This window comes from Cicer arietinum, chromosome 7 (genome assembly GCF_000331145.2).
Source record: "Cicer arietinum cultivar CDC Frontier isolate Library 1 chromosome 7, Cicar.CDCFrontier_v2.0, whole genome shotgun sequence".
NCBI classification, from domain to species: Eukaryota; Viridiplantae; Streptophyta; class Magnoliopsida; order Fabales; family Fabaceae; genus Cicer; species Cicer arietinum.
Window position 1 is genome coordinate 60,480,569 of NC_021166.2, and position 13,296 is coordinate 60,493,864.

Here is a 13,296-nt window from a genome sequence, read left to right on the forward strand (position 1 = left end):
TTACAAGCCAAACACCTGACTTTAATTAAATCACCTTACTTGGAGTTAGGTAGAAAAAAAAATTTCTTGTCTTGATAAAATTCTAAGTTTGGGGTTGCTCATGGGATAGCAACTTTCTAAGTTTGGGGTGGTGATTCTCAGAAAAAGAAAATAAAAAATAAATAAATAAAAAGAAGAAAAATAAAATGAAAGAAGAAAGAAGAAAAACAAAAACAAAAACAAAAACAAAATATATTTTCTTGGTTTTTCTGTCAATGTCTGAGAATCTCCATAATGAAAAGGTGAAGAAGAAAAAAAAAATGGTAGAATAATCTGGAAATGTATGCCTAACTCCAAGTGGTAAAGCCTACTATCCTAAAATGTCCTACCCTTACCTAAGCCCCATTACAACCTGAAAGTCCTCCAAAAATGTATGTGTTTACTGCATTGTGATTGCTAACTAGAATTTTTTCAAGCCTATGGTAGCGTGATGCATGTTCTAGGATTTGAGTGATAAATTCATAAACCTTTCTAAACACTTGAGAGAAATTTTGGTGAGATTGTGTGAAGAGAGAGTTGAATTTGATGAATGAATGTCAAGGGGTACAAATCTTGTTGTCTGTATTTTTGAAAACAACCATCATATGCATATTTTTGACTATTCATCATATGCATATTTTCCCACTGTTTTAGTCTTATTTATCCTCAATCATCAGTTAAATTAAAGAATTTATTTGATAGATTTTGTTGATTTTTGTTCTTTGAGTTAATAAAATGTTTTTTGTTTTTATTTCGTTGATTAAGTAGGAATTTGTCGAAATTTTACATTGCGTTTTGTTTTAGTGCAGTGCTGAATTTTGGTGAAAAATCAACATGATATATATGGAGTATTTCGGCCATATCTAGAGTTCTAGATGTCCAATTAGTGTCACTCCAAGTGCTAATGAAAGCTACGATCCATATCTACAACTTTCATGAAGACACCCGGACCAAATTCAGATGCAAAAGATGAGAAAAATGTAAAATACATCAGACAGCAGATGATGTGCGCCTGGAGCGCGCCCTGCGCGCCTGAAGCGCATTTCTCGTGTTTCAGTTCTGTCAACGCGCGCCTGGAGCGCGTTTTCCGCGCCTGGGGCGCGCGACGCGCACCAGCAACCATAAAAACGCAGATTTTTACTGTTTTAGGATATTTTTGACTCTTGAGAACTTGGGAGACTTGTGCCCTAGCATAGAAACTCAAAGACGGCCGTTTCTAACGCCATTGAAGCAGTTTTATCAAGAATCATCCATGAATCATTCTTGTAATTCTTCTTTAATCCTTATCTTTTGTATCTCTGTCATGAGTAACTAAACCCTATTTGTTAGGGATGAGTGTAACCAGATGAAACCCTTATTTTTCTGATTTGATTTCTAGTTATATAAATGAGTTTATTGAATTGTTTTTCTCATCTCTGTGCTTAATGCTTTTTATTGCTTGATCAACATTAAAATGTTCTACGATTTGTATTTTGAAACGGAAGTGGACTTTACGAATGCTTGAGATGGGAAATTCATGAATTTGTAGTCTAGGGACAGATGCAGGTCATGAAACTAATTAAATTAGTTGCAAAGCAATAATTTACAAGAGAATTTCTATACGGTAATGCTTAATTCTAATCTTAAATCCACTAAGGAATTAGGGGTTACTTTGGAATTAAAGGTTCTGTCACTAAGACATTAGGGCAAGAATAATAAAGAGAATTCGGTAATAATTCAATAAAGGAATTCAGTAACTAGGATCAAATTAGACACCAAGGTTGGATTCGAAATGAAACTCATCCCTGACATTTTTCTCATTATAAAAGAACAATTTTATTATTGTTGTTAATTTCAAACATTATTTCAATCAACCTGGGAACCTTTTTGTTCAATTCTAGTAATCAAATATAATTCAATAGTAAAACGCAATCCTTGAGTTCGACACTCCGTACTACCGTTTTATTATTACTTGCAACGATTCAGTACACTTGCTGAAACGCAATCAGACAACACAGAAGAAAACAACCAAAGAGATAGAAGAGACGGACAATTAAATTACCAACCAAATCAGCAAAGAACCACAACAATTGAAAGGATGTGGATCAAACCAAAATCAACTCATTAATGCTGATCATAACAAACAAGCAGTTTTTTTTTTAAATTGTTCTGCAATATCAGATATTTGGAAAGCAGTCTCACATGAGTATACAGAACCAGAACTAGAGCCAATGGTATAAGGAGCAGAAGCAACAACATTGGACGATGGCCCCCTAAAATTCTTCTCATGTGCTCTCCCCAATTACGGACAATGTGTTTTCCAATGTGCTTGAAGAGAATGATCCTTAGCACCAGCCATAACAAATAATGACAGGAAAATAATGTGCGAGCCCGATTTCTCCCCCTAAAGACGTCGTTTCGCTGATCCGGCCGTTGAAGACGAAAACCTGAATATTGCGAACCTGCTATCCAAAAATCAGTCCGATCCAACGGTTAACGAATGCGCAATTGATGTTTTTGTGAGATTGATTTAACAAAATCGGGAACATGGTTACTCTTCTTTTTTCTCTTTTGGTGGTTGTCTTTCCTATCAAAATAATATCTCTGTTCTTTATAGTAGATTCCAAAATCAACCAAAGTTCTTTGATACCATGTTAACAATGAAAAGAGGAAGAAGAGAGACAACCACTCTAGGGTTTCATAACATAGAATGAACCAAACTTCAGTTAATAGGGTTACAATGAGTATATATATAAAAGAACAGAAATGTCTAAAATACCTTACTACTAATATATAATAACATTATCTAAAAATATTGAACTTAGTTGTTGGAATGAACACAATTTTTTCCTTTATAAGCTTTTATTGTGAATTGAATTATATAAAAAAGAAAAATTGACATACACATAACTTAATATTTTCAAAAAACCGTATTTCATATTTGTACTTGATACGAGTATTGTACTCTATGTAATCCTTGGTTAGTCGGGGAAAATATTTGTTTCCTATTAATTGTATATATTTGTTATTCCTAAATTAGACTAGAAATCATGCAGTAAAATATTTGTAATAAATTTATAAAAAAAAATATTTGAAATTAATAGTAATAAATGCTCTGTTATTGCAAAAAGAAAAACACAGTGTTAAGCTTTTCACATAAACCAAGTCATCTATTAAAAAATAAGCAAGTCAATTAACAAAAACAAAGGCAAAAACAAAAATCTAATTTAAAACAAAACTCACAGCAATGAGATAAGGAAACTAAAACATCAAAAACATGAGAGACCCATTAGAGTTAAAATCAAATATATGAATGAAAAAACATAAATTTCAATTTTTTACAAAATTACTAAAATACCCACCTGGGATTTTAGCAAACCCAACTCAATGAAGCTTACATGAAAATTTCCAATATCCAAAAATTAAATACAACAAATATAGATAATAGAATATAATTAAAGTTTGAAAAATTGAGATGAGAATAGAGAAGGAAGTTACCTGTGAGAGTTTAAGATAATAAATGACAGGTTGGTTGTGAAGAAGAGGAAAGAAAAAGGAAATGGGAAATGGAATTTGGAACGGGTCAAACAAGAAAACTCAAACAATATTTAGAGAAGACTTGTGAAAGTGATTGATTATTCATTTGTTAATTCCTCTTTTATTTTTATTTTTTTAGAAAAATAATCATACATTATGGTGTAAATTAATTTTATATTAACAATAAATATTTTTTTTTATTTTATTAGATAATTATAATTATCACCATTATATAATTATTTAATTATCAATTTAAATTATTGATAATATAAAATATTTTACATGCATGTTGAATAAACTATTTTTCTTTTTCTGAAATAACATGATCATATTTAGCAAATACATGTCTTTTAGAAATATCACGGGTAAATGAATCCAAATAAAAGAGAAAAAAAAAAGTAATTATTGTCTAAACAAATATCTTTAAGCTGACAAAATAATTTATTTTAGTAAAATTAATAGTTTTTATACAAAATTAACAGAGTGAAATGTTACTGAATATTCTCAAGGTATTATTTAAGAGACTAAAAATAGTAACTTTTTATTAAATGATAAAATAAATATCTTAATAAAAAAAATATGAAAGCAATCCCTTAATACACATAAATTATCTAAATTTTTCCTCATCCTCACCAAACAAACATAATTTTTTTATTAAAATATCTCATCTCTACTCTTCTTTCCTCCATCTCCTCTCTTTTTATTCCATTGATAGATAATACAAAAGTATTTAGCCAAAATTACATTTATAATTTTTTATCTGATTTAGTTGTAATAATTTAGTTTTTTTTTTTCAAACCATTTCTTTATCTTTTATAACGTACACAAGTTAGTTCTTTTTTTATATTTTTTAAAATAATTTACTAAATTTTTTATTTTCACAAATCATTTAAAGAAAATTATAAATCCATCAAACTTCATGTTCAGCATCTTCATCACTAAATCCCGAAAAACAAATCCCAAAGGAAATCCTAAAATAAAAACTACCAATTCAAATATACACCCTAAAATAATCCCAAATAAGTAATAAATAATTGATAATATAAACAAAAATTAACAAGTAAATAATTGAAATATTAATTATTAATTAATAATAATATAAATTAATTAAAATTAGTACAAAAATACAAAAAAAATATATAAATTTTGAGTAGAGTTGTTAGCAACTTATGGATAATATTACGAATTATGAAAGGATAGCCGACATAGTTTGTATATGTTGTTCACTTTATTCATAACAACTTATTTTCTGATAATATAGTTCGTTATACTTTCATAAACTTGTGGAAAACCTGATAGACTATAACTGTTCAAGCTATTTCCACGTTACTCATAAATCTTGATTATGCTTCAATTTTCATACCAGGTTAATTTGTTAAGTGTTAAAATTAATTATGTGTTTTTTTATATATTATCTTTGTTTAAGTACTTAATTGACCTCATATAAATACGATATGATGTATCACAATATTAAAATATGCATAAATATAAATAGTCGTTCAAATAATATCAACTTTAGAAATGAAAATAGACGTTAGAAATAAAGTGCATTTGTATGAATGTTGTCGACAACTCTCCTTAAACTGTATAATATTTTTGTATTTTTTTTACTAATTTTACGTTATTATTATTTCATGATTAATATTTTTAATTATTTACTTATTAATTTTTGTTTATTTTATCATTTAATAAGAAAAAAAAAGAAATATATATATATTGAAGGTATGCAATTTTGCTTTTTTTGGTGATGCGACCCAAGGAAAACCCAAAAAAAATATAGTGATATTTTGATTTTTTTTGTTTTTGAAAAAAATCTTTTAAAAATTTGTGTTAAATTTATCTGCTAATAAAGAAGTAAGAGACTATTTTAAAGTTAATAATTATCTACTTTTTATAGATAATAAAAATATCAAAAAATTATTTTTATTATTTTTGTAAATACATTTTCATTATGTAGCAATTTATTTTCAATCAATTACAATGATTTACGTTAAAAAATTTTAATCAAGTTAAAATAAACACACATTTTAAAAAATTTGAACACAAAATAAACACCGACTTAAAATCTTTATTATTTTATATTGTTTTGCATCAATTATTCATTGTTTTGACTTTTAAATTTTTTTGTAGACTTTTTAAATCTTTGTAAAAGTGAAAAAGGACACATATTTTCCTGCCATTAATGTTTTTGTTGACAAATGAAGTTGAGTGACAAAATTAAATTTGGTTAGCAAAGTCAGACACAATGCAAAACTCAAGCATGAGTAATAAAATGCTTGAAAAGCAAGCAACGCCCATCAATGCTTTGGATTATAAATAAGGATATCTTGAATACACACAAATTAACCAAACTAGTTAATATGGCTTCTAAAAAAACCTCCCTTGTTTGGGTTTTCCTCATTTTGTGTGTTATTTCATTATGTGACAAGACAACAACTATGAAGCTAGTTGGTGCTTCTCAGCTTCATGCAAGTAAGTGAAATGCCTACTTAGAAATAATTATAATTATAATTATAATCAAATATTTTTTTAATCTAAAAGTTATAATTGATTGAATTTGTAAAAAAAGTATACCAATGATATATGAATTAAGTCTAAAATATATTAAGATGTTTTAAATGCTTTATTGAACAACGTACAATTTTTGGATAATTAATTTTTATTAATTAATGAGAAAGTACCAAATTTAATATGATTATGTGAACAAAAATGACATAATTACAATTTTATTTGTCTAAGTAAAATTCGAACACAAATTCAGATGGATCTATGCATTTATACCCATATGAGTAAAAAAAATGCATTATATATATCCATACATATTTTCAATATATATATATTCAATATGTAAATACATGTTATCTACAAAATTATTTATATGCTTGTGAAAATAATTATTACATGACAATAAAATTTTAAGATGAAAATTGTCACTTTTTATAAACTCATTTCAAATATTATTTCTATTTTATATGCAAGTTGATTTTTCCCACTAATAAAAACTTCCTATTTTATAGGGTCACATGAAATGGTTATGGTTAAGAGTAGAAGGTTAGGGTGCCATAACGATGCTGATGTTCCTCGTTGTGGCAATTACGGCTATCCAACCAGTCACAAATGATTATAATTTATCCTCAAAAAATATGATGTTCCTCGTTGTGGCACCATATTCAATCATTTATAAATTATTATGTATGATGTTGTATTTATTGTCAGAACTAAGATTTATATTGGATACAATATGGATCTGTTTAGTTGTAATCGGTTTTACTTTCATATAGATTCATGTTTGTATCATCGATTGTATTTGTATCATTATAATAATAAAAAGAGAGTGGTTCTTCTTTGAATAAAAGTTATAGTACATCTTCCTCTAATATTCCAATCTAAAATATTTTTAGTTTCTATAATATAACTTCTTTCAAAGTGTCTACACTTTTTTTTGTTATTAAATTTTAGTCTTATTTAATTCTTTTTATAGGAAATGAGTGTTGTAGCCCTTAAATGGAGAGTACATTAAATTGAATAAAATTTATATGTAGAGATAGTAATTTAATATCAAGTATATGAGACTCGTGCTTAAGCATGAGGGCAAGAAAATGAGTGAAAATAAGGGTTTTCTTTTTCTCTATAAAAAATATATATGGAGACACAGTGAGGGTTTTTTATTCAAATAATTCTTTTTTGAAAAAAAAAACACACTAAATTATCCCTTTTTGAAAAAAATATACTAAACTTTCCTTCTTTTTTTAAGTTATGAGTCGCCATTTAGAACAATGAAATGGCGACTTTCTACACGGTTTTAAAAAAAATCAATTTTTTTTTAAATTTTTAATAGGATAACATAAATATTATATATATAATTTTTAATATAATTCATAAAAATAAATAAATAGAAATTTTAAATTACGATTTTTTTTAATAAACCCAAGTTCCAAATGGGCATTTCTCAAAAATTTGTTTTTTTAAAAAACAATTTAATTCAATTTTTATTAAAATAACAAAAGTAATTATTCAATTTTTATTTAATTCAATTTAATTCAATTTTTATGTCTTTGATCATGACCGTCCACTTTTATCTATATCTTCTATTAATTATGGTTGTCTTTATCCTTTATCTTTTGTTTTATCATATAATCATTTGTCTGACCAGAAGAAGTTCATTTTGGCCATCTCCACACATGATGAGCCTAACTCCTTTACTTAGCCTTCCAAATTTCCTCATTGGGTGAAAGCTATGGAAGAAAGCTTATTGCCTTGCAACAAAACAACACTTGGTCTCTTACTAAATTTCCACAAAGAAAACAATCCATAGGTTGCAAATGGGTCTACAAGACAAAACTTTGATTGATTTCCTTAAAAGATACAAAGCTCGTCTAGTAGCCTTAAATTGAGGGAGTAGACTTCACTAATACATTTAGTGCAATTGTCAAACTCACAATTGTCCGTATTATCCTAGCCATTGATGCCTCTAAGAATTGGTTTAGTATCATTCATCTTTTGCAAAGGCATTGATGAAGGCATTGATCAATGTTGTAATGGGATAGTTGCCAACTCTTGTTTCTTTTTTGTTTCTTTTGTTATGAGCTCTGACAACTTCTATTTATAAAAAAATAAAAAATAAAATATATGCAAAAATTATAAACTAAATTTCCTTTAAACTGTAAAACTTAATAATGAATTAGAACACACTCAATTCTCTTCGGCATATGTTCTCTTTTAGGATTCTCTTGACGATATCTCTTGTTGTTGACGGAGAATGTAAACATTGCTTAATTATTTGTAGTATCTATTATTATTTTATATCTTTCATAGATAGACCATTTTAAAGTTGAAGACTATATAATGAGATTTTGATACTTTCGTATTTGAATCAAATAGAGCGAATTATGGTTATCATCTCACCATGAAAGATTATTATGCATCAATTATTCATTGTTCATATTATTATTTTTTTTATTTTCAATAAATTCGCTCCACCGAACATAATTTTATTTGAGACGTGTCAAATATAAAATATGAATATATTTCTCAACGGAAATTCAAACTCATGTTCATTATATTATAAAAGTTTAACTTCTTCGGATAGACACATCTCCATTGATATTGTTTAGACTTTTTAAATCTTTGTATAAGTTGCAGTTAAGACGAATAATGGGAGATTAATTAAGTGGATCAAGACTAAAACAAAATAAATTTGTTTCTTTACCTTTTCAACACGTATGAAATTAAATAAAGCCATATTCCTTGGAATAAAAAAAATTATTTATCTATATCATAAGATACACTAATTAAAAAAATATGTATCATGACTTACACAACTTAATTCCGTGATTTATTTTATGGTATGATGATGCAAAGAGAAGGGAATTAAACAATAGTTATTAGACCGTGTCCTTCATACTCAAGAGCACCCATATGAGATCAGATGATACATATCTCTTCTAGTCCAATAAGTGGTCTCAATTTGAGTTTAATATAAGTAGATTGAAAATGTGTCAATATTAAAACTCTTTTTATGTATTGTTGAAAGACTTGAAAGATAGTTTTATCGTTTATTTAATTATACATAAAATTAATCTCTCAATTGTATATGACAAATATCTAATTTATATTAAAAGATTGTGTCTTTCATGATATCTTTGACTTAGTTTACACGTAAGGGCCATTCATGAAAAGGACACAAATTTTTTTGTTTTATTGACAAAAGCGTGACAATTAAATTATAACTTAAGGATATATATATCTTGAAAGGCAAGCAACACCAAACAATGTTTGGATTATAAATAAGGATATATATCTTGTGTACACAATAACACAAACCAAACTAAAATGGCTTCTAAAAAAACCTTGCTTGTTTGGGTTACCCTAATTCTTTGGGTGTTTTTATTGTGTGCTTCTGAGCTTCATGGTGCAAGTAGGTGAATGCTCCATTTTTTTCATAAATTGGTTTAAATATAATTTTGATTTTTTATCTAATATTTATTTTGGTAATTTATTTTTATTCATTTTAGTCTTTTATCTTTTATAAGTGGTGTATTTTAATTTTTGTTACAATCATAACAAAAGTTATAATGATATCCAGTGATTGAAATATCTTCTAACAATTGCTAACATGTATTTAGTATAACTATTTTTTCAAAAAAAAAATATTCATTTAACCAAATAATAGGCTTGCATTTGAAAGAAAAAAAATTGCATGTTTTGAAAAAACTCCTTAAAACGAACGATTTTTATCAAAGTTTATTGTATTTTCACTTCTTCTTTATTAATATTACACAAATCTCAATAGTTCATGACAATAATTATATAGTTGTTTGAAAGAGTTATAATAAAAAGGACTACAATACACCACTTATAAAAAGAAAAATGATCAAAATGAATTTAAAAAAAAATAATTAAAATGAATATTATAGATATAAGATAAATGATCAAAATTTTAATTAAGTCTAAAAAATTATTATAGATTAATATTAAAATTTATAGATATGATCTATGTGATAGCAAATTTAAATCTAATACGAGATTTAAAAAATATTTATGAGATAAGACATTATTAAATTAGTGTAATCATTAGTATAATTCATTTGGGTTGTCCCTCGTAAATTTTCAAAACTATAATAAAATCTTTTCACATGAGTTTGCTTTTTAGAAATAATTACCCAAGAGCTAACCTTTCATGTGAAACATGTTCTTTTCTTTTTGAATTTAATTTATATACCATCATTGTAAAAAAAATTATATTGTTAATAAACAACCGTTACATTATTAACAATGTTTGACTTTCGTTATAATCTCTGTTTAAATCACGCAATTAGTTGATTAATTGTGATTTATAAATAATATAAATTTAAAACTTGTTCCACTCTTAGTGTTTGTGTATAAAAATTAAACTTCTTTTTAGCAGTGTATCCTATTAATGTATATTTGCTATTTTATAGGCTCATATGAAATGGGTAAAAGTAGAAGGCTACTTGGTCAAGATCAAGAGACAAGTCCAATTAAGAGTGAGGAATCAACTCGTAGAAAACAAACCGATCAACCAGGAGCTGAGCCTTGTTGCCACAATTTCTAATGTTCATAGAGGATGGTGCTGCTATTGTCTGAATGAATTGTACAAATAATTAAGACATATTGGATGAAATAAGGCTCTAATTAATTGTAATGGAGTTTATTTTCATATAGATTGGTAGCTTGGATTAGATCATGTTTGCATCTTCTTTTTTTCTTCTTCTTATAATATAGGCTAAATTACATTTGTGGTCCTTTAACTTAATTTCAGGTAACGTTTTAGTCCTTTATCTTTTTTTTTCCCGACTTGGTCCTTTATTTTAATTTTAAGCGACAATTTGATATTTTATGTTTTAAAATTTCAACAATGTTATCCTTTTTTATACAAAAATTCAAAAAAAAAAATCAATCAAAACTCATAAAATTAATTATATTCTTCAATATAATACAAATTTCATCAAATTCGTAACGCAAATCTTCAAATAAACTCATATTTTCATACTTTATTTGATATTGTTAGGAATAAAGGACTAAATCGGGAAAAGAAAAAAAAAAGATAAAGGACTAAAACGTTACCTGAAATTAAGTTAAATGACTACATATGTAATTTAGCCTATAATATATGATAAATTCTACCATAATTAACTTACACAACTATGATGTTTCGAGTTTAGATCTTAACAAGACGTTAAACCTAACAATATCTACATTTATCAGTTGAGTTAAGGTTTAAGGACATATCACGTTTCTATCTTAATTAATAAATATTCGCTCCGTTTCAAAATAATTGAATCATTTGATCATTAAATATAGGTTAAAGTGTATTCGCGGTCCTTAACTTAATTTCAGTTAACTTTTTAGTCATTTATCTTATTTTTTTCTCGAGTTGGTCCTTTATTTTAATTTTAAGTGACAATTTGATATTTTATTTTTTTAAATGTCAACAATGTTGTCCTTTTTTCTACAAAAATTCAAAAAAATCATCAAAAAATTTCAAACAAAACCCACAAAATTCATTATCATCTTAATAAAATGCAAATTTAATCAAATTCATAACTTGAATCTTTAAATAAACTCATATTTTCATTTTTTATTTGATGTTGTTGGAGATGAAAATATGAGTTTATTTAAATATTTAAGTTATGCATTTGATGAAATTTGCATTATATGGAAGATGACTATTAATTTTATGGGTTTGTTTGAAAATTTTGATGTTTTTTTGAATTTTTGTAACAAAAATGATAATATTGTTGACATTTTAAAACATAAAATATCAAATTGTCATTTAAAATTAAAATAAATGGCCAACTCAAGAAAAAATAAATAAAGGACTAAAACGTTAACTAAAATTAAGGGACTGCGGATACAATTTAACCTTAAATATATAAATATAAGAGAAAATATTACTTTTAGCAAATTATTCTTGCGATATTGGTATATTATCAATTGCTTAAATGCATAGTGGAAGATGTTGTATTAGAAATTAGGCAAGTAGTATTCTATTTGTCTCAAAATAAGTGTCGTTTAAATTTTTTACACACATATTGAGAAATGCAATAATTAAAAGAAAGAGATAAATTATTTTATCAAACTATCAATCTTATCTATAGGCATATTTTTTACCGTTTTTAATGCAAAGTATAATAATGTTTTTAAAGTTGTGCATATAGTAATCATTGAATGACAATATAAGGGAAAAAAAAAATTAAAGTTGCATTGAAATTATTATAAATGACATTTATTTTGAGATAATTTTTTGTTGTTAAAATTCACTTCGGATGGAGTTTAATTAAAGGACATAATTAAAAAAAGAAATCACATTGAAACATAAAATAATCAATTATTTTACAATATCTAGTATATATATAGAGAGAGATAGAGAGGTTAAATATATAATACATATAATTAAGTTAAATATATTTTTAGTTTTCAAAGTAGATAAATCATCCTTTATAATGGGTTGAAGTACCCCTAATACTTCTCATTAATACATTTCGATTATAAAAAACATATTAATGGTATTAGAAATGCAAACTTAGTTACAAGGGTATTAGTTATAAATTACTTGATAACTTTTGTTTTTAATTAAATTAAAACAAAATTCTACCCTTTATGTAAAATGGTTTTAAATTTGATGTAAGATTTCTATACAGAAATCCTTTAATGAATTCAAAATTGCATAGCATCTCACATAGAATATGAAGTAGAACCAAAATTGCATACAATGTAGCATCTCACATAGAAGAAGAAAAGAACAAAGATAGCAATTACACATAAAATTATATTATTATGACATTTAAAATTTAAATGTACTCGAAAATCTGCAATCACGTTTTTTTAAACAGACATATACTATATAAAAATATGATATAATTAATTTGACATCTCATCTATAATAACATCTAAAATTAATTATCTATCATTTACAACATAAAAAAAGTATTATTTAAAATAAAAGAAAAAAAAATACAATACTTGATAGAGACTTTACCAAAACTCAACAAAAAATTCAAACGCAAACAATTTACAATCTAAGAGCAATTACAAAAAACACATTAGCAAAAATAGAAACCGAGCAATAATACTTAAATCTATTTCGAACTCACAATACAACATCACTTAATTACTGTTATTTATATATGACATATAAATATTAAGGAATTAGAACTGATTATCCATTTATAAGATAAAATCAATGAGGATAAATTTGTTTAGAAAGACAGATTAGATATATATATATATATATATATA

General features: G+C 25.9%; 3 long non-coding RNA genes across 4 annotated transcripts; 2 read left to right on the forward strand and 1 right to left on the reverse strand.

Annotated features, from left to right (window-relative positions):
* Window positions 1–1,896: 1,896 nt before the first annotated feature.
* LOC105852567 (uncharacterized) lies at window positions 1,897–3,587 on the reverse strand. Of its 2 annotated transcripts, none has more exons than XR_012163919.1 (2): window positions 3,496–3,587; window positions 1,897–2,687 (listed from the first exon to the last, which is right to left on the reverse strand). It is a non-coding gene; the product is annotated as an uncharacterized lncRNA (long non-coding RNA). The 2 variants fall into 2 exon arrangements; XR_012163920.1 differs by lacking the exon at window positions 3,496–3,587 and adding an exon at window positions 3,360–3,472.
* Window positions 3,588–5,865: 2,278 nt separating this feature from the next.
* Window positions 5,866–6,893, forward strand: LOC113787792 (uncharacterized). Its single transcript, XR_003474309.2, has 2 exons — window positions 5,866–6,006; window positions 6,552–6,893. It is a non-coding gene; the product is annotated as an uncharacterized lncRNA (long non-coding RNA).
* Window positions 6,894–9,287: 2,394 nt separating this feature from the next.
* LOC105852568 (uncharacterized) lies at window positions 9,288–10,835 on the forward strand. The gene is made up of 2 exons (XR_001144464.3): window positions 9,288–9,451; window positions 10,476–10,835. It is a non-coding gene; the product is annotated as an uncharacterized lncRNA (long non-coding RNA).
* Window positions 10,836–13,296: the final 2,461 nt, after the last annotated feature.